Below are 25,836 nucleotides of genomic sequence, written 5' to 3' on the forward strand. Positions count from 1 at the left end.
TTTGGCCATAATTATGAAGAATTGAAGTAAAGTTATGAAATGCGAATCATGTGAATGGATGACGATTGTTGTTAGTGATATTGTGATGGTTGTTATGAATGTTGGGAGTTGATATGGAATATGGAGGAAAGTAGTATAAACAAAGGAAATGCTGCCCAAATTTCTATAGCTTTAGTAAGTATGTTTTCATGATGATATAGCTAATGTCGATACGAATTCTCTTGAAGGTGTAAACAAGTGCATTAAAGGAGAACGAGCAAGCGATAGAATAGTTAAGCGACAAAGTTATGTGAGGCTAATCCCTTCATTCTAAGGCATGAGTCCTATGGCATGAATTTCCTCTTTTATTACGAATGTTCTATCTTCAAGAAGGCTACGATCCATTGTTCACGAATAGCCATACGAGATAAGAGATATGCTACGATTACGATTATGATAATGATAAGCTTAAGTCTGGAGATGCTATAGCCTATGATATGATGTTCCAATTAAGCTGATGAAGCTATACGTAGCCCATTGGTGCTGATCATTGTATACACTCACCTTATGCTTGTTCCTTCAAGGTGAGGCAGAGTGTTTACGAATGTTCCGTAAAGAAGTCGGGGGTTCACGACCTTATGTCACCCCGACACGACTATACTTACTTCTAAGTTCTAATGTATGAATTGATGATATAAGTATAATGATAATGAATTGTGATAAATGCCATGACGTGTTTATAAAACGAACGATAGTGATGAATCTATGATGAGGTATGATGTATGATGACGATGTGATTCCACCACGCCCAGATGGCCGGGCATGTCACCACTAAGGCGGCCGAGCATATGATTCCACCGTGCCTAGATGGCCGGGCATGTCACCGCTAAGGCGTGCTGCTATGATTCTACCGAGCCTAGAAGGCCGAGCATGACACCACTAGTGGGCGGTATATGACGGTTACCCGGACGCGGGTTAGCGACATGATGATGTATGATTGATGTGACGATACATGTATGGCATGATGATGTATATGTGATACGATAAGGCATACGCTATGATAATTTACATGATGTGCTTATGTATGATGAATGTATATGAAATGTACCTATATTTACAAGAGTACGTAGGTTGTATCTCCATCTCATGACTTATGATATTCTTATTATGCTTATTTCATTCCTGCCTTACATACTCAGTACAATGTTCGTACTGACGTCCGTTTTCTTTGGACGCTGTGTTCATGCCCACAGGTAGGCAAGGAGACGGTGCCGATCTATAGGAGCTAGTAGCTGACTTGTGAGCACCCCATTGTCCGGAGGTGCCATTGATTATTCTTTTGGTACATCTATGTATATATCGTGATCGGGCACGACGGGGTCCTGTCCCGTCCATATGTCTAGTATTCCAGTAGAGGCTCGTAGACACGCATGTGTGGGTAGTATGGCCCCATGGTCTTCATTTATATGCATGTATATATATATATATATTATTTTGATGGCCGAAGGGCTTATGTTTATAAAAGTAATTATGTTTCAAACGATGATATATTTTCATGACTTGAGCAAGTATTATAAATGAGAGCTTATGGCAACGGAATGAGTGATGTTCGGTGGTTAGCCCCGGATACCCGTCATGGCCAGAAATTCGGGTCGTGACACACAACCCATGGGGGACCCGCGAAGTCCATGTACCAGTCACTCTGTACACAGCCCAGAGATGACATATCCAACCAATACGCCTCATATCGCCTCATTCCGCACACGACATAGAGATGACCTGATATACAATAAGTCTCAAAATAGTACCGGTCACTCCGTACACAGCCTAGAGATGACTCGTATCAAATGTGTCTCAATGCATCTGTATTTCCTTCTCACTTTCCATCCTCAGTACCATAACAAGGCAATATCAATGTATCATGGAAATGAGTATGAATACGATGCAATGTAATATCAGTGCAATGTAATATCAAATAACAAATTCAATCCCAAACAGTGCCACACATGACACACAAGTAGTATCAATAATAAGGCTACACAATAAGCCATAATGGAATCACAATTCTCATCTCAATATCAAATAAAAGTAAGGTACCGCAATATCATAATCATGATATGTCACTAGTCACCAATACCCAATGTCTCAACGTGGCAATCGAGCCTGTAAGTAAATAGAACAAGATAGGTCAACAACGAAACGGGGTGGCTAGCCCCCAAATCATTCAACAAGGCCCAACCTAAGGCAATATCTAACCCAACTTCATACCCGAAGGTTTACATGCATTTTCCAACAATATCATGTAAACATACGCTTCGTTAATCGAAGTCTCACCATAAGATAAACCGTAACCTACCTGAAAAGCCGAACAACAAATCTCATACAGTCAAACCTTAGTCTTTACCTTTCTCTGTGCCTCGATATAATTAAAGTCTAGTACTATCCGGATTAGAAAATTAGAATCAAGAAGAATCATTATTCAAACCTTACTTCTATTCAAGACCCAAATCTCAACCTATAGAATGGGGTTTATTAACTAAAAAGATGAAATTAGGAATCTATAGGTTTCAACATAAAATTAATAGTCTAGGTGATTAATTCCCATAAAAAATATACTAGGAGAACTCATGAATTACTCAAATTCAAATTCTAGGCAAAACCCCCAATTTTGGGTATAAACCCTAACTCCAAATTCCATAAATTAGCCACTAATTAGGAAGAAATTATGCAATAATAGTTTATAATCATCAATTCCATGCTTAATGAAGCTAACCCAATCAATAATTCTAGGTTTTATAGTCTAAAAAAAAGAACCCATAAATTCCTCTTTTAATCCTTCAATTCTTAATGAAACTAGCACGATATAGAGATTTCCTATGATGATTAATGGGATATGGAATAGCAATGGAGATGGAAGGACTTACCACAATAATTTTCCCCCAAGAAATGTCTTGAAATGCTCCCAATAGCTCTATTTTCGGAGTGTTATTGAATGAAAGAGTTAGGGCTTTTAACACACATTTAATGAATCGAATCGCCGTCACCGCTCCCGCGCTCACTGATTGTTAGCCACGGCGGTCCCGCTTAGCGGTTCCACGATCGCTTCCGCGGTCCTTGCCCAAATGTACAGGCTGCTATCGCGGTAGGGTCACCGCTATAGCCGCGGCTAGCCCATTCACGTGCGCGTGTCTGGTGCCGCTATAGCGGGACACCAGACACCAGAAACTACTCAAGTTTCATCAACTCAACCCGAAATTTTGACTATCACCCGAGACCATCTTCTCACAAATCATATATGCAAATATACATAAAAACATGCTACGAACGCACGCATGGCCTCGGAATTCCCACAGGAGGTCTCGTTGATCAAGTCAACCCCCGATACCTCAAAACTAATTTCCCAACCCAAGTCCCAAAATTGTTATATCTCGTATTTTGTACATTGGGATATTCCGAGCTAACCGCGATAAGTAAAGGACAAGACTATTTCGGAATACGAGGTAGAGACTTTTAACCTCCGATTTTATTTTAAGGCACAAGTTGCTTACCATTTTATTGGTATGGGATATTAAGGAAGATTAGGGGTTAAAAGTTAATTAAGAAAAGTTAATTATTTCATGAAAAAGGCCACATGTGGCCGTGTGGGGTACCACCCATGGCTTGGCTAATTTTGATTGCCTTAAGCCATGAGTGGTACATGTGTTCACCTTGTATTTGTAGGGGCTATGTATATATATAGATGAGTCATGACAAAGCAAGAAAAATTCATCATTCTGCACAACTTAAGAAGCTTGGAGAAAGAGGGAGAGAATTCGGCCATGGCTAGCCGAACATGGGTCCAAAAATCTTGATCAAAAAAATAATTTTCTTCTAGTATTCCAACCAATTGGAAGGTCCTTATTAACGTGAAGCAGTTGTTGGAGCAATCAAAACATCCATTTTTGCAACTTACAAACCCTAGCCAAGTTGAGAAGTTAAGGAGTAAAGGTAAGGTTTAATCTCCTTTACATGTGTCATGGATGGTTTGTGCATGTTGTAGTATGTAGAAATGAATGAAATTTATGGAACCATGTATGTTGATGTGAGGCCGTGTAGAGGGCTGCTTTGGGTAGAAAGAATGAACTAAATTTACTTAGTATTTTTGGTTGTGGTTGTTGTGGATTCTATGATGTAAATGAAGGTTTAATGGTTCAAGTTGGAGTTGTAATTATTTGTGGGATGTTATAGAAGCTAATATGATGTTAATATAATTTCTTGCATTTGTGTGAATAATGTTGTTAACGTATGGAGGTTGGTATAGTTCAAGAATTTGCAAGCAAGGAATGTGTTGTTGTTGTTCGTATTGAGTTTGGAAGATTGCGGGTTGTGTTGTATGTGGTTGATGTGAATGTAAATAAAATGCCGTCGAATTATGTAGAAGGGAGTTACTAACGTTAGAATGCGTTTTGAATTGATTGTTGATATTGTTAGTATGGTTGTTGGTATTGTTGTTGATGATTTGGACGAGTTGAATTCTCGGGGTTGTTGAAGTTATAAAGGAGATGCTGCCCGAATTTTTATAAATGAAGTGCTAGCTTAGGATTGGGCTCTTAAGTACCTATGGCTAATGTTTGGTATCTAATGACGTTGTTGTAGATCTTGAGAAGCCCGAAACTTAAGTTCGGATTAGCTTAGGAAGCGAACAAGGTATGTAAAGCTTACCCTTTCTTTCTTTTGGCATGTCTTAGATGTAAGTAAGTTATGATACGAGCCTTGGGGTAACTCTATTCATAAGATCCGAGCATGTCTACGATTCTTATTCACTTCTTGATGTTAGCATTCCTAATATAGTCGAGCTATGGCTCTTGTGTCTCTTGTATAATTGGATAGTAAATGTTGCATGGAGAGTTCTTGTCCTAAAGGATTCTATGTTGAATAATGCCGTAACTTTCATAAACGGGCTCGGATTGTTTGATACGCTCGTGGGGGTTCTATAACGAATAATGCCGTAACTTTCATGGGCGGGCTCGGATTGGTTTGATACATGTCTACGATCCCTAAAATTCTCTTTAATGCAGTCCTAATGGCATTTAGAACGGATTTAACATGACTATCGTTTGATACTCGAGCGTTGGTTTGTCTACTTATCTATAGAGTCTTAAAAGATGATTTATATGCATATGGTTTCTCACTACTCTGCTCGTGCAAGCTGTTATTACTTCCTTCACTGAGTCCCGGGCCAGGACACGTATTCGTGGAAAACTCCACTGCATTATTCACCGAGTCCCTCACTAGAGGGCCGGGACATGTTATATGTATATGTATATGATGATGTGATGATATGTGGGTGGCGGCCAGGATGGCATATGATGATTCTATTCACCGAGTCCCTCACTAGAGGGCCGGGACATGACCGAGTCCCTCACTAGAGGGCCGGGACACGTTATATATGCATATGTATATGATGATTATTTGCTTATTTCTCACCGAGTCCCTCACTAGAGGGCCGGGACACGTTATATGTATATGTACATGATGACTATTTACTTATGTCACTCGGTCCCATAATGGGTCGGATATGATATTGACACGCATGATTTATGTTTCGAGGCAAGCCTTACGGTTTCGGTTATTGTACTAATTTTCTATCTCCTTATTTCGGTATGATCTGTTTCTTGTATTTCATGCTTTACATACTCGTACATTATTTGTTCGACATCCCTTTTCTTGTGGACGCCGCGTTTCATGCCACGCGGTGTATACGATGAGTAAAGGATATCGGTAGAAGATGTTCTTGGATTAGCGAGCTCCGTTTCCTTCGGATGTTGCCGAGTCAGAGTATCTATGTTATGGTATCTTTTTTATGTTAGAGACTTTGCAGATAGAGTCGCGTATATAACATGTCAGTCTTGTAAGCGGCTCTGTAAGCCGATGTATCATTATGCATTATGTTACAAATTTCATATGATTACAGATTTTACTTGATTTGAGAAAGACGAAAAGCATATTTTTTTTAAAAGCTTACATTATGCACTCATTTCATGATTTAAGAGTCCAGTAAGATTATGAGTATCACGAAAATCAGCGGGTTCGCTCGGCCCTAAGTAAGGGTTGGGTGCCCATCATGCCCTATCAAAAGTTGGGGTGTGAAAAATTGATATCAGAACAGTTCGTCCTAGGGGTTGTCTGTAAAGTCGTGTCCAGTAGAGTCCTGTTTATGGTGTGAAGCGCGCCACATTTATAAATAGGAGGCTACGGGGCATCTAGGGTGGTTACTCTTCTTTCACATCTAAGATCGTGCGATAGAGCCAAGTCATAGGAAATGAGATTCCTTATACTAACCTTTGAATTCAGCAGAAGCACAGTTTCGACGGGAGAAAGTGAGTGATGATATGGGAAGTCACAGAGGTAAGTCACTTCGTTGAGGTTGATTATTTATATATATATATATATATATATATATATATATCAATTGAATGAATCAGTGCAAAGGTAAGCAATGGCACGAAGGATGTATATCGGGTAAGGTAAGAATATTGCCTATATGATTAAGATGTAAAGCTGAAGAATGAAAAGGGAAGGTAAACAAGAAGGTATAACAGGGCAGATCGCCAAAGGATCAGGTACATCTCGAGGTGTGATATATGAGGTAAGTTTTGATATCTTTGTTATTTTACCCGAAATTGGGAGCCCTAGGGGGCCTGGGATATGTCGTATATATGTATATATATATATATATGCCCCGTGAGGCATTGTTGGTATTCTTTTGTACGGGTTTGGATAGAAAGAATTATAAAGGAGACTCGTCGAAATTTTTTTCCAAAATGGTCATTTGGTTAGGTACATCTAACAGGAAGAAACGTGAAAAAGGAAATATCGTAAATAGATAGTAAGTGGGATGTGTTGCTTTGGAAGAGTTATGGATTTGACATGGTCTGAAGAAAGATATGTGAGGAAGGTGAGTTATACGAAGAGAAGGTTATTATGACAAATTCAAAGGTATTAAAGTATTGAAAGGAGTATGGGATTAGTTATACATTTAAGCCAAGTTGAAGAGTATTACCGCATATAGATATGGCCTAATCTTGACATATTATAGATGTCGAAGCTATAGAGATAGTTGTATACAAGTTGGATTGAGGGGAATAGTAGGGTTGCGTTGATAGGGCGATACAATATGAAAGGACTACGCGAAGAGTGAGGCCAAAGGTAGTATGATAAGCGAAGGACATATGCTTATGATATTACAGATAAATTGAGGGAAAGTGCAAGGCAACTCAAGTTAGAATATTAAGGAACGATAAGAGTGAAAGGACATAAGGCAAGCTATGAAAGTATCGTTGAGTTAAGCTAAATAGAACATATCGAAATTGAGATCCCAAGAAGACCAAGGACAGAACTAGAATGCAAAAGGAAAGGAAGCATTAAAAGATAACCGGAAGTGAAAGGAAAGAAGAAGGTAAGGATGAGTACACGGAAGGGTATTTATGATAAAGAGAAATACTAGAGAAAATTGGGAAGATTGGTAGTACTAAAATATGATTTAAAAAAAGAGAAAGGTTAACTCCAAGAGAGTGTGATACTGAAGTATCGATTGGGATGGATAAGCACAAGTGAAATACGACGAGTCTATTAGCAAAAATGAAGTAACGAAGCATACGAGACGGGGGCATAGAATACGAAGGTTTATAACGAATGTGAATAACTTGGTAAGACAACTTATATGGTAAGTGTAATAGGGTCAATCAGGAAGAGTTACAGGATAAGTATGCTTACTCCACGAGGTTTATTCTGGTTTATAAGCAGTGTTACGAATGAGAGCAAGAAGTGGCACTCTATAGAATTGATTATGATTGGGATATAACGAGAACGTAACAAGAACTATAATACAAAGTAAGTAAAGTATAGCGAGGAAACGACTAAAGAAGTGACATGTTCTGTGTGAATAGAGAGTGAGTGCAGGTGTGAACCCAGTAAGCGAGCCATGAAGCAGTGGATAAGAAAGCTTATAAGACCTTGTTAGGGAGAGTTCAGCATAGAGGTTTCGTAATGAAAGGAATGATAGCAAGCATGAGGGAAGAGGAAGTCAACTTGAAAAAGAAATCAGAGAAAGGTGACCTAGCAAAGTAGTGGCGGAGATTTAAGATCACGAAGGATATTTTGGCTGGATGTGAAAGACCAAGACTACGGAAAGATGAATGAATAAATAGAACGATTGTTAGGAAAAGGATCAGCATAATAAGGATGAGAGGGAATGAGTAGGATAAGTGCTGGAAGCGAAGAATGGATTGTATAGAAGTAATATATTTTGAAGGACAAAGCGGTACTGATTTAAGAATAGGGTTCCTTGTGCGAGGAATAAAGGATTAATTATAAAACGGAATAAGTATGGGTATAGAAAGAAAAGGAAATATGCGAAGTACACAAGCTTAAGAAGTAGTCGTATTATGAGAAAAGGAAGATGCGTCTCCTACGGATACTCTATACTAAGACAGAACAAGTAAAGGACATAAAGGAATAAGTTGGAAAGAAAAATGTGGCTATGAGTTATGAGTTCACCACATGACGATAAAGCGATAAAGTAAGGCTATCCCCAATGACAAGTAAAGATATGATTATGATTAGTTTCGAAATCAATGCTGAGTTCAACACAAGAATAAGAGAGTATGAGGTACAAGGGGCATTAGTTGCGCATGAGACTTAGGTCCTTGATAAGACAGATGGTGGTTTAAGGGAAATGCGTTTACGATTGCTATAGGTCGATTGCAGGAAAGAGAGAAATAACTTGAGATTGAAAGAAAAAGGGAAGATGACGCTACCAGTGAATGCTGACTAGTGAAGAATAGGATAAGTGACACTACACGGATGGTATAGACGGTTAGACATACTATTATTTTGAGTATCCCCATAGGACGACATTAGTTGGAGCGGATGTAGCGTCGACTCATAATTAACGGTTGAGCTAAGCAAAGTACATCCTTGCTTGGGGTGCTATGTCGGCCGAATTGCGGTTTAGTAATCGCAAGATGAGTATGTTAAGACTTCACACATGATGCTATTTGCTATAAATTACGGAAATGGCATGAATATGATGCGATACAATAAGGGAGTGAGGAAAGGATACGTGGATTTAAGGTACGGAAGTGAGGTAATGGGTTGGAGAATAGTACAAGTGAGACCCTAAAGGGAAGCGAGTAAGGAAAATATAAGTGTAGAGATTAAAATGATGAATCTAAGATGTGACAAGTATAGACCCTAAAACAAAAAGTGAGAGTTATACGGAAATGGTATAGTGTTATCGTTATACATTTCAGCATGGACATCAAGTGAATCGATGAAAGGAACGTATTAGGCTTGAGATTGAAAGTAAGGATTGAGGATCGAAGTGTGGATTTGTCTTGATGGCACCGTATGCGGCTCGGTATGGCAGAAAGTGCAGATCACCTACTGGTTGGTTTGATGTTGGGAAAACTAAGTTAATCGGCCCAGACATGATTCAGCAAGCCATTGATAAGGTAAAACTTATTCGGGAAAGGTTATTAACAGCTCAGAGCTGATAGAAGCCATATGCAGATAATCGACGTCGACACTTAGGGTTTCAGATTGGCGAGTGGGTATTCTTAAAGATATCACCCATGAAAGGTGTAATGAGATTTGACAAAAAAAGAGCTTAGCCCGAGATATATGGGCCTTATTACATTGTTCGTAAGGTAAGCAAGGTTGCCAATGAATTAGACCTACCCTTTAATTTAGAAGTAGTACACCCAGTGTTTCATGTGTCTATGCTTCGCAAATGCATTGGTGGCTCTTCTAGGGTATTCTCTGTGGAGTATGTCCAGGTAACGGAAGAGATATCGTACGAGGAGGACCCTGTAACTATCTTTGGATCGTCAGGTAAGAAGGTTGCGTACTAAAGACGTGGCCACGTTAAGGTGCGTGGCGGAACAATAACGGGGAGGAGATGACTTGAGAAGGCGAAGAAGGAGATGAAGAAGAAATATGATTGGTAGATGGTGCATGTTATAGTAATAAAGGAAATCCCCCCCCCCCCCGAGATCCTTATAAGACCTTATGAGACTAGTTTGACATTCGAGGACGAATGTTCTAAAGGGGGGAAGGATGTTATATCCCGTATTTTTTACATTGGGATATTCCGAGCTAACCGCGATAAGTTAAGGACAAGACTATTTCGGGATACGAGGTAGAGACTTTTAACCTCCGATTTTATTTTAAGGCACAAGTTGCTTACCATTTTATTGGTATGGAATATTAAGGAAGATTAGGGGTTAAAAGTTAATTAAGGAAAGTTAATTATTTCATGAAAAAGGCCACATGTGGCCGTGTGGGGTACCACCCATGGCTTGGCTAATTTTGATTGCCTTAAGCCATGAGTGGTACATGTGTTCACCTTGTATTTGTAGGGGCTATGTATATATATAGATGATTAATGACAAAGCAAGACAAATTCATCATTCCACACAACTTAAGAAGCTTGGAGAAAGAGGGAGAGAATTCGGCCATGGCTAACGAACATGGGTCCAAAAATCTTGATCAAAAAAATAATTTTCTTCTAGTATTCCAACCAATTGGAAGGTCCTTATTAACGTGAAGTAGTTGTTGGAGCAATCAAAACATCCATTTTTGCAACTTACAAACCCTAGCCAAGTTGAGAAGTTAAGGAGTAAAGGTAAGGTTTAATCTCCTTTTACATGTGTCATGGATGGTTTGTGCATGTTGCAGTGTGTAGAAATGAATGAAATTTATGGAACCATGTATGTTAATGTGAGGCCGTGTAAGGGGCTTCTTTGTGTGGAGAGAATGAACTAAATTTACTTAGTATTTTTGGTTGTTGTTGTTATGGATTCTATGATGTAAATGAAGGTTTAATGGTTCAAGTTGGAGTTGTAATTGTTTGTGGGCTGTTATAGAAGCTAATGTGATGTTAATATCATTTCTTGCATTTGTGTGAATAATGTTGTTAATGTGGGGAGGTTGGTATAGTTCAAGAATTTGTAAGCAAGGAAGGTGTTGTTGTTGTTCGTATTGAGTTTGGAAGATTGCGGGTTGTGTTGTATGTGGTTGATTTGAATGTAAATGAAATGCCGTCGAATTATGTAGAAGGGAGTTACTAACGTTAGAATGCGTTTTGAATTTATTGTTGATATTGTTAGTATGGTTGTTGGTATTGTTGTTGATGATTTGGCCGAGTTGAATTCTCGGGGTTGTTGAAGATTATAAAGGAGATCTTGCCTTAGAATTTTTATAAATGAAGTGCTAGCTTAGGATTGGGCTCTTAAGTACCTATGGCTAATATTTGGTATCTAATGACGTTGTTGTAGATCTTGAGAAGCTTAGAAACTTAAGTTCGGATTAGCTTAGGAAGCGAACAAGGTATGTAAAGCATACCCTTTCTTTCTTTTGGCATGTCTTAGATGTAAGTAAGTTATGATACAAGCCTTGGGGTAACTCTATTCATAAGATCCGAGCATGTCTACGATTCTTATTCACTTCTTGATGTTAGCATTCCTAATATAGTCGAGCTATGGCTCTTGTGTCTCTTGTATAATTGGATAGTAAATGTTGCATAAAGAGTTCTTGTCCTAAAGGATTCTATGTTGAATAATGCCCGTAACTTTCATAGATGGGCTCGGATTGCTTTGATACGCTCGTAGGGGGTTCTATAACGAATAATGCCCGTAACTTTCATGGGCGGGCTCGGATTGGTTTGATACATGTCTACGATCCCTAAAATTCTCTTTAATGCAGTTCTAGTGGCATTTAGAACGGATTTAACATGACTATCGTTTGATACTCGAGCGTTGGTTTGTCTACTTATCTATAGAGTCTTAAAAGATGATTTATATGCATATGGTTTCTCACTACTCGCTCGTGCAAAAGTCGTTATTACTTCCTTCGGCTCGAGTCCGGGCCGGGACACGTATTCGTGCACAACTCCTTTGCATTATTCACCGAGTCCCTCACTAGAGGGCCGGGACACGTTATATGTATATGTATATGATGATGTGATGATATGGGGGTGGCGGCCAGGATGGCATATGATGATTCTATTCACCGAGTCCCTCACTGTAGGGCCGGGAGGACCGAGTCCAAAGTCCCTAGAGGGGCGGGAGACGGGACACGACCGAGTCCCTCACTAGAGGGCCGGGACACGTTATATATGCATATGTACATGATGATTATTTACTTATTTCTCACTGAGTCCCTCATTAGAGGGCCGGGACACGTTATATGTATATGTACATGATGACTATTTACTTATGTCACTCAGTCCCATAATGGGCTGGATATGATATTGACATGCATGATTTATGTTTCAGAGGCAAGCCTTATGGTTTTCTGGTTATTGTACTAATTTTCTATACTCCTTATTTCAGTATGATCCTGTTTACTGTATTTCATGCTTTACATGCTCAGTACATTATTCGTACTGACGTCCCTTCTTATGGACGCTGCATTTCATGCCACGCAGGTGTATACAGATAAGTAGAGGATATTAGTAGAAGATGTTCCAGCTGGATTGGCGAGCTCTATTTCCTTTTGGAGTGTTGCCGAGTCAAAGTATCTATGTTATGGTATCTTGATTTATGTTAGAACTTTGCAGACAGAGTCACGTATATAACATGTCAGTCTTGTAAGCGGCATTTATGCCGATGTATCATTATGCATTATGTTACAAATTTCATATGATTACGATTTTACTTGATTTGAGAAAGACGAAAAGCATGTTTTTTTAAAAGCTTACATTATGCACTCATTTCATGATTTAAGAGTCCAGTAAGGTTATGAGTATCACGAGAATCAGCGGGTTCGCTCGGCCCTAAGTAAGGGTCGAGTGCCCATCATGCCCTATCAAAAGTTGGGGTGTGACAAAAATGCACCCGAATGCATTGGGAACCAAAACGAATATACACAAAAGTTCTAAAAGACCACCTAGATCTCTCGGAATCGACAGATTCTCGAAAAAGGTCCATTTACCCAAAAGTCAACTTCGAGTCAACTCTTTTTTCATTTAAAGCCCAAATTTCTCACAAAGTCACCCAAATCTAATCCAAAAACATCGAAAAGCATGTCAACAGTCCTCTTGGGTCAAATGTGAGCTAAACAAGCTCGAAAAAGGGTCAAGAGCACTAAAAAGGCAATAGCGACCAAACGGGTCGTTATATCAGATACCATTTAAACCATCACTCGTCCTCGAGTGACGAAAGGAAAAGAACGAAAAAGTATCTTAATCGGAAAATATTTGAGGATATCGGCTACGCGTGTCAGACTCATTCTCCCAAGAAGCCTTCTCAACAGTACGATGCTTTCATTGCCCCTTCACAAAAGCTATCTCCTTAGACCTCAACTTTCGAAACTGCCTATCCAAAATCATAATAGGCTCCTCCTCGCAAGTCATATTCTCATCCAGCAATATCGAGTCCCAACGAACAATATAAGTACCATCGGCATGATACTTCTTCATCATAGACACATGAAAAACTGGATGAACGCTTACCAAGCCTGGTGGCAAGGCCAACTCATAAGCAACATCGCCCGCACGATCAAGGATCTCAAATGGCCCAGTGTACCTTGGACTCAACTTACCTCTCTTTCCAAATCTCATCACACCCTTCATGGGTGAAATCTTCACGAACCTCGATCACCCACGACGAACTCGAATACCGACCTTCCGATCCACATACATTTTCGACGACTACGAGCCGCCAAAAAGTTTGGCCTGAATAACCTTCACCTTCTCAAGAGACCCTCTTAACAGATCCGTAACCTTAGGTCGAACCTCAAATGCATTAAACCAACCAACCGTAGATCTACACCTCCTACCATGCAAAGCCTCAAAAGGCGCCATGTCGATACTGAGTGATAACTGTTGTTATATGCAAACTCTGCCGAAGGTACGTACTGGTAGCGATGACCACCAAAGTCTATAACACAAGCCCTCAACATATCATCGAACAGCTGAATGGTCCGCTCAGACTTCCCATCGGTCTGTGGGTGGAAAGCTATACTAAGATCCACTCGGGTACCCCACTCATGTCACACCCTAATTTCTGTTAGGGCGTGATGGGCGCCCGACCCTTATTTAGGGTCGAGCGAACCCGCTGACTCATATAATACTCATAATCACGCTAGCTTTCAAATCATGACACAAACACATAACGAAAGTTTTTGGAAGAATAATATGTTTTTTTTTTTTTTATCTTTCTCGAATCAAGGAAAATCTGTAACATATAGAAACATATAGAACTTATAATACAATGCGTAATAACACATCGGCTTACATAGCCGCTTACATAACCGACATCTTATACCCACGACACTGTCTGCAAAGTCTCTAACAGAACTCCAGATACCATAACATAATGTCCTGACTCGGCAAAGACTCCGGAGAGAATGGAGCTCGCCAATCCCGCCGGAACATCTTCTACTAATATCTTGACTCATCCGGGTGTACTCGCGCGCATGAAACGCAGCCCCCGAAGAAAAGGGGTCGCACGGAATATGTACTGAGTATGTAAAGCATGAAATACAGTAAGCGGGATCATACTGAAGTAAAGAGTACAGAAAAACATAAGACTTGCCTTTGAAAACATATGCCATGCATGTTAATGTCATAAAATCATCGTAAAAACATATAGCGTGTCCCGGCCCTCTAACGAGGGACTCGGTAAAATCATGATATACATATATAAAGTATACATATAACGTGCCCCGGCCCCTAGAGAGGGACGCGATAAAGAAAACCATATCATCATCATGAATATATATATATATATATATATATATATATATATACACACACACACATATATATATATATATATATATATATATATATATATATATATTGTACCCGGCCCTCTAGTGAGGGACTCGGTGAATAGCGTGTCCCGGCCCCGCTAGCAAGGGACTCGGTATGCCATCCTGGCCTCCATCCCCATCACATCATCATATGTATATATAGCGTGTCCCGGCCCTTTAGTGAGGGACTCGGTGAATAATGCAAAGGAGTTGCACGAATGCGTGTCCTGGCCCGGGTCTCAGTGAAAGACATATTGAGCTTCGCACGAGCAGAGTAGTGAGAAACCATATGCACATAAATCATCATAACAGACTCAATGGACAAGTAGGTAGTCAACGCTTGAGAACTAAAACGATAATCATGTTAAGTTCTTTTCAAAAAGAGATCGTATCAAATCCATTCTAACTACTTTGTCGTTAAAGCTGCGTTAAAGTAAATTTAAGGAATCGCAAGAACATATCAAGTCGATCCGAGCCCGCTCGTAAAAGTTACGGGCCTTACCTATCATGGAACCTCATACGAACATATCGAAGCGATCCGAGCCTTTCGGTGAGAGTTACGACCGTTCGTAGTTACGGAATCATTTAAGAACAAAACTCTTTTGAAAGCAAAACTTTTATGCAACTTTTGAAACTTAATCATATAAAAGACATAAGGACCATAATTCAACTACATTAAGAATACGAATGTCAGGAAACAAAGAAAAACTATAAACATGCTCGGACCGCAAGAATAGAGTTACCTCGGGACTCGTGTCATAACTTACTTTCAACTAAGACATGCCAAAGAAAGAAAAGTTGAGCTTTACATACCTTGTTCGCTTCCTAAGCTAATCCGAACTTACGTCTCGGCTTCTCAAAGTCTACAACAACATCATTAGGCATCGAACATTAGTCATAAGCATCGAAGAATCCAATTCTAAGTTAGCACTTGATCTACAGAAATTTGGGCGGCATTTCCCCTATAAATACGACATCCCCGAGAATTCAACTCGGCCAAATCTTCAACAACTATACCAACAACCATATAAACAACATCTATCATTAATTCAAAATGCATTCTAGCATTAATAACTCCTTTCTACATAATTCGACGACATTCTTTTATATTCATGTCAACTACATACTTTCAAGCTAACATGAACACTCTTAAGTTCAAGTACCAATCCAAGATCATTCAATTAAGATTCAAGAACATTTCAAACAATCCGCTCAATGATCAAACAAGCCAATCCAATACATGCTTCTCACCCGAAACCATTCCAATTTAACAAGAACATTACCAACCCCTTTCCTTCTTCCACATTCATAAATTATGTCAACAATACATACATTTACAACTTCATTTTCATAAATTCAAGAAACCATATCAAGATCACATTATCTTCCAATTCATCACACACAATTATAACCTTAACTTGGATCATTAAAACTTCATTTTACATCATAGAATTCACAACGACGACAACCAAAATACTACATCACATTAGTCCCACATGCCTACACCAAATCAGCCCATTTTCGGCCACAACAACAACATACAAATTCCATGGTTTTCATCCATTTCTACACATTACAACAACACCCAAACATGCTAAATACAATTAGTTCATCTCTCCTACACAACAACACACACACACGGCCAAGTCCAACACATGCACGGCTCATCTTCAACACAAATAATTTCATGAAGTCCATTGATTTCTACATATCACAACATGCACAACCACCTACTAAACATGTAAAGATGATTAAATCTTACCTTCTCCATTCATGTTCTTCACACGGCCAAGGTTGGTGAATTGCGACAACGAGCGGTTTTCTTGTTCCAACAACTACTCCACGTTAACGAGGGCCTTCCAATTGGTAGAAAAACTAGAAGAAAAGAACTTTCCATGATCAAAATTGAGGGGCAAGTTTCGGCCAGCCCTTGGTCGTTTTCTCTTTTTTTTTTTCATGTTTCTTGAAATTTCTAGGAGATGAAATGGTGAAAATGACTTAATAAGTCATCTAATATTACCTATATACCTCATACATGTGGCCTATGGCCCACAAGTCATGTGCATGGCCACATGGTCATTTTTTTCATGAATTAAAATTTCCAAAACTTCACTTTTGGCCCCAAATTTTCATGAAATGTCTAACTTTCCATAATTCATCTTTTGGTCCCAAATTTTCCTTAATATTCCATGCCAATAAATCATAGGCAACTTATGCCTTAAGACAATATCGAGGGTTAAGGGTCTCTACCTCGTATCCCGAAATAGTCTTGTCCTTAACTTGTCCTAGTTAGCTCGGATTATCCCGACGTACGAAATACGGGATATAACAACTCAGCATGAAAAACGCTCCAGAAATGGGAAGTGAAGATAGTACCTGTTACACTCCGTAGTTCTATACACTAAAATTCGTAAGGGTTGGTCATTTCAAGTATGGATGTTGGAGTTTCCTTCAAGGGTATATATGATTGCATGCGTTTATCCTATGGTTATGAAGGCTTAGTTCATATAGTAAGTTGTGAGAGGATTTGAGACCAGGTGAGTTGCGGAAACTATATTTGCTGGTCCAATTTGGAAGAAGAATATCTTTTAGAATATGATGAGTTTTGAGGCAAAGCAAAAGCTTAAAGTGAAGCTCATGAAGTCTAGTTTCTAACGCAACAAAGCTTTCATCGGTATTGTCACGACCCAACCCCGTAGGCCACGACTAGTGCCCGAGCTGAGCACCCAAACACATTCATCAAATCCGAATCACATACAGATGGCTTATGCGTATACAAATATCAGACGCTGTCTCAGATTATCTCAAACTGTCTCAAACATAAACATATATATATGAAGCGGCAAGAAGGCTATCAAATGGCGCAACGGCCCAAAACATATACAAATGCAAGCCGACAGGCCGCCACGGCGAATGGGATCGCCCCCGTAACATATAACATACAAACACACATACGTAATAGGCACAACCCACATGTACGTCTACGACCTCTAAACAGACCAACAGTAATCATATGACGGACGGGCCCGCCGTACCCCCGAACAAACAAATACATATGCACCAACGAATATATACCAAAATGTGGGCTCGAATAAAGGGAGCACTCCAAACGAGAATAGGTGTCCTAAGGCGGCGGATCACCGAACCGTACGTCCGTACCCGCGGCATGAAACGCAGCCCCCGAAGAAAGGGGGTCGGACGAAATATGTACCGAGTATGCAAAACAAGATATAGTAACAAATCCGAGTCATAATCGAAATGTACGTAGTAAAGTAAGATATCCAAAATACCAAAATGTTTACTTTCAAAATACAAATCATGCATAGGGCTCAAAAAATATGGTCGCCCGCCCATCGTGGCGCCATAACACAGCATAACACCAGAAAGTTTCAAATCTCCATATCCCCATCACACATCATAACACATCATAACGCCATAACACAACATAACACCAAATATAAGTAAACCCGGCCCTCAATGCCGAGGGGGCTCGACGAACCATAACATAAAGATAACACCGGAGTATAACATAGTGCGCACGACAACATAACCGGACCGGGACTCGGCGAAGGATACAACAGAATGCACGAGCAGAGTCGTGCGTAACCATATGTATAAAATCATTATTATAGACTCAAAAGATAAGTAAAATGACCATACTTGGAAATCGGGATAATAGCCATACCAATTTCTTTCAAAAGTCATCAGGGTTACATAAAGGAAGGTCGCGGGACCCACGGACGGGTGTCGACCCGAGCCGGGCCCGCCTATGGAAAACATACTCATCATACGCCACAAAATCTCCTACGAACATATCGAGGCAATCCGAGCCTTTCTGTGAAAGTTACGGTCGTTCGTAGTTACAGAACTCTTTAAAAATAAAACTTTTTATGCAACATTTGAAAATCAAATATTCCAAAGACATAAGGGCCAATATTTCATCACATCAAACATACGAATACCAAGAAACAAATAAGAATCACAGACATGCTCAGATTGCGAGAATAGAATTTCCTCGAGGCTCGTGTCATAGCCTATTTGTAACTAAGGCATGCCAAAAGAAGGAAGGGTTGAGCTTTACATACCTCGTCCGCTCTCAAAGCTAATCCAACCGAAGCTAATGCCAACCTACGTCTCGGGCTCCCCAAGGTCTACACAACGTCAACGGATATCAAATATTAGCTATAGGCGTTTAGGCATTTAATTCCAAACTAGCACTTAATTCTACGTAAATTAAGCATTTCCCCCGTAAATAGACCAACCCCGAGAATTTAACTCGGCCAAATCAACAACAACAACACCAACAACCAAACTAGCAACATCAATAATCAATTCAAAACACATTCTAGCATTAAATACCCTTTCTACATAATCCAACAACATTCAATTCAACGACTTACCTTCAAGCCAACATCAACGCTTATACATTCAAATACCAACCCGAACCCATACCAACAATATTCAAGGACATTTTAAATAATTCATACAATGTTTCAAACATCCCAAATAATACCCCACTTCACCCGAAATCTGCCCCAAACCCGAGAACACAAATATAACCCATTCCTCACTTCCAAATCATGATTTGCACCAACAATCCACACTCTAACAATGTCATTCCCATAAATATAAAAATTGCCTTCAATGCACATAATTCTCCAAATCAGCCCATAACAATTACAATATCAACTTGAGTCATTAAACTCTTATCGTCAACATAGAATTCATAACGACAACAATCAAGATTCCAAATAGAATTAATTCATTCTTATTCACACAAGGGTGGCCACATTTGGCCACCACCCCAACTTACCAACTTCATAATTTTCATTCATTTCAACACACTACAACAACTAAACATGCTACATAGGACTTAGTTCATCACTCCTACACAACACACACATCACACGGCTACATACCAAACACACGGCCTCAACTCCAACATACCATATTTCATGATTTTCATCCATTTTGGCATGCTACAACATGCATACATCATTCATAACACATGAAACAAGATTAAATCTTACCTTTCTTCTTCAACTTCACAACTAGGCTAGGGTTTGTGATTGATAAAACGGATGGTTTGTTCGCTCCAACAACACTTCCACGTTACCTAGGGACCTCCAATTAGTGGATTTGCTTGAAGAAAATATTTTTGTGATGGCTCAATTTGGACTTCAATTTTTTTGGTCTTGGCCGAATGGCCCTTTGAAGTTCATCCAAGGTTCTCTTCTTTTTTTTCTAAGTGTGGAATGAGAAAGATGACTTAGTAGTCATCTTTTGTGCTTCCATATAAGAGTTATACATGTGTCCATGGCCCACACATGAGTTGGACCATTTAAAATTGGCCACAAAATGTGTGGGAGCCACTCCCAACCCACACGGCCAAATGGCCAAAAAATGCATGATTTCCAACTTCCAATTATTCCACTTTTGGTCCCAAATTTTCCTAAATGTTCCATGCCAACAAATTCATGAACAACCTATGTCTTAAAATAAAATCGAAGGTCAAAAGTCTCGACTTCGTATCCCGGAATGATTTTGTCCCTAACTTACCATAGTTAATCTGGATTGTCCCGTTGTACAAAATACGGAATATAACAGGTATGGTATCAGAGTAAGGAGATATGGACATTACAAGTCGGGCTGGTAGGCCAGAAATTTTATCTGTGCGACCGCGCCATCACCAAGCACGAAAGCGCAGAAGAAGGGCAGTCAACTCAGTGCGAACGCGCTGAGAAATTTTTAGGTCGGTGCAACCCGACCCTGGAACCTTATAAAAAGGGGTTTACCCCCTTATTTCCTTCAAAGCCACCCCTAAAAATCACCCCAACCTTCTGGAAATCTCCTCCAACTTTTACCTATCAAATTTTAACACAAATCGAGTATAATCCTTGGATTCTGGTCCAGACATCGTATAGTTGTGATTATAAAATCGTATAGCGACGAGTCTTGGCTCAAGTGCAAAGTGAAAAGTGAAGATATTGTAGTACTAGAGGGAGTAAGGTATGAATCTCTTCTTATTAATATTAATTTCGGTATATTTACAGAGGTAAAATTATTAGACAGTCATATAACAAGTTAGTTAGTTGGGAAACTTGGAAAACATCGTGTGGGATGTTTTATAGAACATAATGGTGCGGGTAATGATGTTGTTGATGTTGGTATTGTTGTTGTTGTTGGTTGTTGAGTTGTGATTTTGGGCTAGGCATATAAGCAGGGGAGATGCTGCCCGAATTTCGGCAGACCCTAAATAGAATTAAATCAAAGACTTAGGATGAGCGTATGACTTTAAGCCTAACAATAGTACGAATGGTTTATATGTATATTTACGAGCTTGGAAGGATAACCGTTGAATCGCTAAGGAGACCGAAAGGTATGTTAAAGGCTAGTCCCTTTCTTTCAAAAGGCATGATTCCTATGTTATGATTCCATATATGTTTCCATTACCTTCTTACTTCCAAAAGCTAGAAGTTACTGATTCTTAAAAGCTTCTTACGACACTAAAGATGAGATGTCTTCTATGATGAACATGATGATGATGATTTTAATTCTAGAAATTCCAAAGCTTATGATTTTGTGGCTATTATGAGATTACTGAGCTTATTTCATGTTTTTTTTTGATTTTTTTCGTTGTTGTTGATCTCATCTTATAATAATTGTTCATTCAAGGTGAGATATAGCGATGATGATTGCTCCATAACGTAAATCGGAGGTTACCGACCTTACGTCACTCCGATAGAGTGTAACATTTAATTGGGCTCTCATGCATGCTTTATAAATATGTATGTATTTTATTAACACCGTGCCTACATGGTCGAGAAGTATAACACTGCGCCGCCCAATAGGCGGCCGGGCAGACACACCACTGCAGTGGCAGCTGGAGGCCCATACGCGGGCTAATGATTATAGCACCATGCCTATATGGTCGGGCAGTTTACTTGTACATATATTTATGATGTTGATTTAAAAGTTAAAGTTGGCATACATGATATCTGCCTTAAGAGGCAATCAGATGTACAAGTTATCTCCTTACCTTATGTTATGTTCGATTACTCGTGTTGTATTATTATTCATGCCTTACGTACTTAGTACACTGCTCGTACTGACGTCCTTTCTTGTGGACGCTGCGTTCATGCCCTCAGGATCAGGTAGTTAGCCAGACAATCCAGACCAGTAGGATTTCCCTCAGCCGCAGTCAGAGCACTCCATTTGGCTCAGAGCTACAACCCTTTTTGGTATGTTATCTTGATATGTAGATATACGGGTATGACGGGGAATTGTCCTGTCTTTTCTACAGTTTGTATTCCATAGAGGTCTGTAGACAGTGATATGTAGCCGGGATATTATGCAGCCTTGTCGGCGCTTATTTTTATTGTACAGTATATGTAGCGGCCTAGTTAGCTTGCACTACTACTCTTAGCATTTATGTTTATATGTATGCGTTGGCCGTGAGTTCTCGCGCGGTGCACATTGTGTTGATTGTCCAGGAGACAGCATAGCTCAGTTATAAGTTATTTATGGGCCACCAAGTTACTCAGTAAGAAGCAGATACGGGTCTAAGGGGTGCTTGGTCAGTAGTAGTCAGGCAGTCATCACGGCTTATCAGTTTGGGTCATGAAAAAAGTGGTATCAAAGCAGTTCGTCCTAGGGTTGTCTACAGATCGTGTCCGGTAGAGTCCTGTTTATGGGTGTGAAGCCAGCCACACTTATAAACAGAAGGCTGCGGGGAATTTAGTAATTATTGACCTTTCCTTCAATCATAGATCGTAGGATAGAGCCAGAGTCTAGGAAAGATTATTTCTGACCCTCTTTCCCTGTAAGTAGGTGCAACAGTGACATCGACGAAGAGATCGGCTTCAGATAGCGGGGGTGCCGGTGAAGGCCCCCGAGGCGGATTCGAGACCCCTGTGCCCCAGACCTGGCAGAGGAGTCCTGGCTATTCTATTAAGACAGACCCTTCTGAGGAGATCGAGACAATCCCCCCAGAGCCCGTGACTTCCATGGAGGAGGACCCGGCAAAAGATAGTTATGAGATGGACCCGTCTTGGGGTTCGTATGAGACGCCACGGAGAGGCCCCGAGGCCGTACTGCAGTTGGCCCCTCCGAGCCTTCTCCTACTATGGAGCATTATGTTAGGGCAGCTACGCCTGTGAGTGTTACCGATTATTCTATCCCTTTATCTTGGCCTTCGGTAAATCAAGAGTTGCCAGGATATCTTACCCCTCGGATTAGGATGGGAGAGATGAGGAGGGCCATCGAGATGGCGGGAGGACAATGAGGAGGATACTTCACTTTACAGCCCTCCAGACCAAGAAAGGTGACTACGGCAGTATATGAGTCTTTTATTGAAATTTCTTATGTGTGTACAATTATTGCAGGATATTATCAATAGTTGACAAATGGGAGTTTTAAAGGAACCGATAACCAAAGTACTTATAGGTAACTACAACTAAGAGGTTTTTGGCCACCACTAGGAATCTTAGAATTAGGAACGGAAGACAGACGGGTGTGCTGATTGATGGTTAGTATTGGGGGTTCTGAAGGCTAAACCAGCATTTGCTCGGTCAGGAGAGTAAGGGACCTTTCCAATCCGGAGGGAGATGCGCTACAGGAATTTTATTGGGATCTGTTAGAACTTCAACTTGTTTTAGGTCATATGATAAAGGCCACGCAGCAGGATGGATGCGATCATACCGGCACTAACGCACCGGATCCCATCAGAACTCCGAAGTTAAGCGTGCTTGGGCGAGAGTAGTACTAGGATGGGTGACCCCCCGGGAAGTGTACTAAAATTCGTACAAATTCAGACATAATAGAAGGATGAGGGACTAGAATAGCTTGAGAGATATTAGAAGCATGTGAAACTCACGGTTGGAACATCTAAATGACTGCGAGAGATAAGGTGGACCGGCTTGGCAAGGAGAGAGAAGAAGTATTACAGCTACAGAATCAGGATGAGTTTAAATCATATTGGGGGCCACTTTGTAAGTAAGGTGTTAGTAAAGGTATATACGATATCTTATGTGTGGTTAACTAGTATGCGTGCCCCAATGATCGACGTTGCGATATGTTAGGGGTATTGATTGAACAGGGTATTGAAGTTCAAATGGCAAGTGCTACGGGGCAAGTTGACATTATTTTCTCTAAAGGTTAGATTTGGATAAGCCTGATGCAATAACATCAGGGAAGAGAAAAAAGTGAGTATACATGAGTAGGAAGATTAGGATGCCCTGAGAAAAGGAGAAGTGTGAACAAAGGGAAGTATGTTACTAATGAGGGTCAAGTAAAGCTTCCAAGAGAGAGAGTTTAGGACAACGATAGAGGTAGAGGACCATTTGGATGAATTTCAAAAGTAAGAATACGCAAGGAATAGAGTATGGTAGCGTGGAACGAAAAGACGAATGTATAGGGCCCGAAAATAGATCTTGATAAGCGGGACTGAAGGGCAGTAACAACAAATAGGGATGTTAATTGGGAAAGAATAAGTAGGTTTGGCGAAGATGCTAAGGGGTTTCTGACTTTTGAGGGGCATCCGAAGAGGTGAATGTATAGTCATATTAACACGCCACAATTACCTCAGAAATGGGGAAGCCCTTCCAAAAAGATGACTTAGAGATTGGACGGATTTGCACTTCTGAAGGGATATTCTACGAACTTCAAGGCCAATGTTATAGAATGGCAAGCGGAGAAGGGCATCTAGGATGAAAAGAACTCAAAACCCTTGAGGACGAAAGTAAGAGAGGTACACTAACGGATTGGTTTAAGGAAGTCGAGCAATCACCAAGGACAGGGATAAAGGATAATAAGTTAACAAAGCTGACCAGGAAGCAATATATCAGTGACATGGGATAAGAGCCGCTGTAAAGAGTATAGAGATTCGGTCATAAAGGAAATAATGATACACGGGGAATATTATAAATATGAACTAGCCGTAGCGGAAGGAGATGAAGGCTTGACCAAAAGAAGAAGGGAAGGAGTGTACTTTGTAAGGATTTCATGGTAAGAACAAGAAGTGGCAAGACGCTGGAAGAACTATGACACATAGTTGTGATGCAAATGAGTAGTTAAGGAGAATTACGGGAAAATGAACTAAGCAAATGAAGGGACGAATCATGGAAATGGACGGTGTGGAATATTAACTTTAATGGTATAATATAGACGTAAATCGGAATTGGGAACCCAGAGCAAGAAGAATTTGAAGGGTGATAAGAAGATGGTTGTGGATACAGACTAGGGTTGAAGGGGCGAGGTATAATCGAACACTCCATAAAAGGGCTTAATAAATTCCGATGTCCCCCATTAATCCATTAGCCCAGGGAATTACTAGTCATAAAAGGTAGAAGTGGAAAGACAATAAAGGAGGCACCTGCTTTGGATCGGATATGTATGAGCATTTGATTTAATACCAGACTTCAACTAGCAGAAAGGGAAATAAGTCAAACCATGCGACGAAAGGAATTCCAGCATTATAAAGAATCGAGAAGTGGGAGGATCATTAAGGTCGTCCTGGTGATTATTGTCACACCCTAATTTCCGTTAGGGCGTGATGGGCACCCGACCCTTATTTAGGGCCGAGCGAACCCGCTGCCTCACATAATACTCATAATCACGCTAGCTTTCAAATCATGACACAAATACATAACGAAAGTTTTTCGAAGGATAATATGCTTTTACTTTTCTTGAATCAAATAAAACTTGTAACATATAAAACTTATAATACATATGCGTAATAATACATCGCGCTTACATACGCTACATAACCGACATCTTATACCCACGACACCGTTCGCAAAGTCTCTAGCACGAACATGAAACCATAACGTAATACTCTAACTGGCCGCACTCCGTAGAAAGTGGAGCTCTACTTCAATCCCGCCGGAACATCTTCTCGCTAATATCTTCGGCCCCTCACCTCGGGTGTACTCCGCGCGCGCACAAACGCAGCCCCCCCCCCCCCCCCCCCCGAAGAGGGGGGGGGGGGGGGTCGGCACGGAATATGTACCGAGTATGTAAAGCATGACACAAAGTAGCGGGATCATCGAAGTAAAGAGC

At 40.3% G+C, this 25,836-nt stretch overlaps 1 pseudogene; it reads left to right on the forward strand.

Moving 5' to 3' along the window:
- Positions 1–23,464: 23,464 nt before the first annotated feature.
- Positions 23,465–23,584, forward strand: LOC132041227 (5S ribosomal RNA; annotated as a pseudogene).
- Positions 23,585–25,836: the final 2,252 nt, after the last annotated feature.

The sequence above is a fragment of the Lycium ferocissimum genome, chromosome 12 (assembly GCF_029784015.1).
Source record: "Lycium ferocissimum isolate CSIRO_LF1 chromosome 12, AGI_CSIRO_Lferr_CH_V1, whole genome shotgun sequence".
Classification (NCBI taxonomy): domain Eukaryota; kingdom Viridiplantae; phylum Streptophyta; class Magnoliopsida; order Solanales; family Solanaceae; genus Lycium; species Lycium ferocissimum.